The following is a 3,524-nucleotide window of genomic DNA, read 5'->3' as shown; positions in this document are numbered from 1 at the left end:
TGTTTTATTGCAGATTGTCCTGAAAGAGTGTTTTCAGGCTGGTGAATCAACAGAAAGATTTAACTCTGTGAAATGAATCCAAAAGTCACAAAGCAGTTTCACAAACAGCTTCGTACTAGTTTTTATCCCTTGAAATTATGTTTTTCCACATAAAACTCAAACGGCACCCAAATGTGACTTTGTAGATTCTCCAAAAAAAGTCTTTCCAACCTGCAGCACAAAAAGAAAATTTTAATTATGTGACATGAATCCACATATCACAAAGCAGTTTCACAGATAGCTTCTTCATAATTTTCACCTGGGGATATTCAGTTTCTCACCAAGGACTCAATGGGCTCAAAAATTCCCTTTGGACATCATTTAAAAGGAGAGTTTCCAAACCACTGAATCAAAAGAAAGGTGTAACTCTTTGAGCTGAATCCAAATATTACAAAGAAGTTTCACAGATAACTTGTTTCTTGTTTCTATCTGGGGATACTTTGTTTTTCACCACTCACTTTAGTGAGCTCAATATCTGTCTTTGCAGATTCCACAGAGTGTTTGCAACATGCTAAATGAAGAAAAGGTTTAACTCTGTTACATGAATCTGCACATCAGAAAGTAGTTTCACAGAGAGATTCCAGTTTTTATCTGAAGACATTTGGTTCTTTTTCCATAGGCCTCAATGGCCTCTCAAATGTCTTCATACAGATTCTCCAAAAATAATGTTTCTAACTTCTCCATCAAAAGACAGTTTTAACGTGTAAGATGAATCTCTATATCAAAAAGCAGTTTCACAGATAGCTACTTTCTAGTTTTTATCCGGAGATATTCAGTTTTCCCTCTTAGGCCTCAATGTGCCTCAGATGTTTCATTGCAGATTCTCCAAAAAGAGTGTTTTCAACCTGCTGAATGAAAAGAAAGTTTTATATCTGTAAGATGAATCCACACATCAGAAAACAGTTTCATAGATAGCTTCTTTCTATTTTTTACTTGTGAATATATGGTTTTTCCCCATAGATTTCAATGGGCTCCAAAATGTTCCTTCACAGATCACTTTCCCGGCATAGTAATCCAAAATGGCCTTTTGAATCGTGTCTTGCAAATGGGTGACAAAATCTGGATAAGGCTCCCTTGAAGCCTATTGAACTGAGTTAAAATATGGGTAAATAGTACCAAGGTCATGAATTTTTTTGCCTGGTTCTTAGACATATAGTTCTGAGCTGATGAACAGTTTCAACACCCATTATCATTGCTTGATTTTCAGTACTTCATGTATGTCCAATTCCAAGCAACTGATCACATGTGATATTAATGGAAGGTTAGGCTTGAGCATTTCTGCATGTCTGATTTATTGCTTGATCCATCTGACAGGTTTTAAATTACAGAAATTGAGAGAACAGTGTGGATCAGGTTAATGACTCCTAATCTATAAGTATTAAATGTTGGTTATAAGCCACAGATTGTAATAAGGAATGAACATAAGGAGAATTTGGTCCATATTGTCCAATTGCTTGCTTTAAGTCTTTTAATATTTTAAAATAAAATAGCTCCCACTCTGCTTCATCATGTTCTCTGGACTTCTCAGCTGGCAAAATATTTAATGAAAACTGCCAAACATCCAAATACCCCATTTATCCTGTTGGGAGAATGGATGCCTGCATTATCCCTGAGCCATCATTAGTATTTGGGGTGGCTCACAACATTCCTTTACCATAATTATCAGGAGTACAAGCTTGGGTTATTCCCTCACTGTAATTCACTGTTGGGTAAGCCTGAAGCTTTCCTTCACCATAGTTAATGGTGGGGCATGAAACGGGAGTGGGAAGCCACATCTCAGTCTCCCTTTCCAGAAATCCATAAGGCTGAGGCAGGGGTGGCCATTCCAGGCGTTCCCCTAAAGGCACAGTAGGTGGCACTGTTTCTGCAGTAGGTGGAACTGTTCCTTTCATAAGTTTTAGGAAGTTAGCATATATAGTTTCCCATTTCTCCCCCTTTTTAAGCCTAGACCATAATGGTTCACTTTGCTGATCATCAGACTTCTGATTATTACAATTTTCTATGTCATCCTGAAACTCCTACTCCTTCCACTTCAGTGAGGAAGCACTTTAGTGCTCTTTTAATTGCCAATGACACAGACCAAGAGAAGAAAGGAATATTGTGGCTCTCTTGTTGTGCTCATTTTGAGTCTGATCTGACCTTATACCAATCTTTTACATTCTTTTTTTCCATATTCCAGGAACCAAGGAGAATACTCTTCTATAAGACGGAACAAAGATGTGAGGTTTCGGGTACTCACAATTGCCCCACTGCAGCACAATGACTGCAGCACCAGCCTTAAGTAATTAGCAAACTTACTTTCAGCCTGACCCATATTTTCCTGCAGTTACCATTGAATTCTCCATAGAGCCTGAAGTGAAAACTTACATGGATGTCCTTTGTCAGTCATGCTCCACTTTCCATGCTCTGACATATCTTCACTGGATTATTTGTAGAGATTATAGGGAGACCCGTGTTGGGTGCCAGATGTTGGGGAAACCAATCCCACACCACCTAGCAGGTACCCCGACTCTGGTGGAGAAAAAAGGAATTAGAAAGAGACAGCATAAGTGTTTAAAAGGTGGGTCTAGGGGGCTGGAGCATTGACGGCTTGCTCACAGCCCAAAGTTCTCAGGCTCCACCCAATTTATTTGTATATAAGCTCTTTGTTCTTACAGCAGATGGAAAGGGGAGGAAGGAATGAGGTAAAGGATTAATCAGTGAAGGAGAGCTTGTGAATCATTCCATAAGATTTATAGCAGTAGTGATTTATGTGAATTTTCTTGAGGAGAGGCGTGTGTCTAAACTACTTAAGACTTTTAACTTATTGGGACTGAAGCAGGTGGTAGCAGGTTTTAGGGGAAGCCAAGATGTTTGACTATACTCCACTGCTTCAATGGAGTATTATCACCCTGAGAAAACTGTGGAATGCTGCTGAGTGTTTATGCTCATGGGGCATAAAATCCCGAAGGCAATAAAGAGACTTTTTTCCTCAGAGGCCACCTATGGCTTTCAATGTGTGTCCCATACAGAGGAGACCAGCACAAGTGGCACCCCAGAAACTCTCTTTCCCACATTTCCAACCAGATAAATCAAAAGAAAGGTTTAACTTTGTGAGGTGAATCCACACATCACAAAGCAATTTCACAGACACTTTCTTTCTAATGTTTTGCTGGGGATATTGGGTTTTTCCACATGGGCCTGAATGGACTCCCAAATATCCCATGCAGATTCTCCAAAAAGAGTGTTTTTAACCTGCTGAATCCAAAGAAAGGTTTAACTCGGTGAGATGAATCCACACGTGACAAAAGCAGTTTCACAGATAGGTTCTTTCTAGTTTTTACCTAAGGATACTAGTTTTTTACCCAATAGGCCTTAATGGGCTCTCAAAAATCCCTTCATAGATTCTCCAAAAAGAGTGCTTTTAATCTGCTGAATCCAAAGAAAGATTTAACTCTGTGAGATGAATCCACACATCACAAAGCTGTTACACAGATTCTTTCTAG

The sequence above is a fragment of the Pongo pygmaeus genome, chromosome Y (assembly GCF_028885625.2).
Source record: "Pongo pygmaeus isolate AG05252 chromosome Y, NHGRI_mPonPyg2-v2.0_pri, whole genome shotgun sequence".
In the NCBI taxonomy this organism is placed as follows: domain Eukaryota; kingdom Metazoa; phylum Chordata; class Mammalia; order Primates; family Hominidae; genus Pongo; species Pongo pygmaeus.
This window is presented reverse-complemented; position numbering follows the sequence as displayed.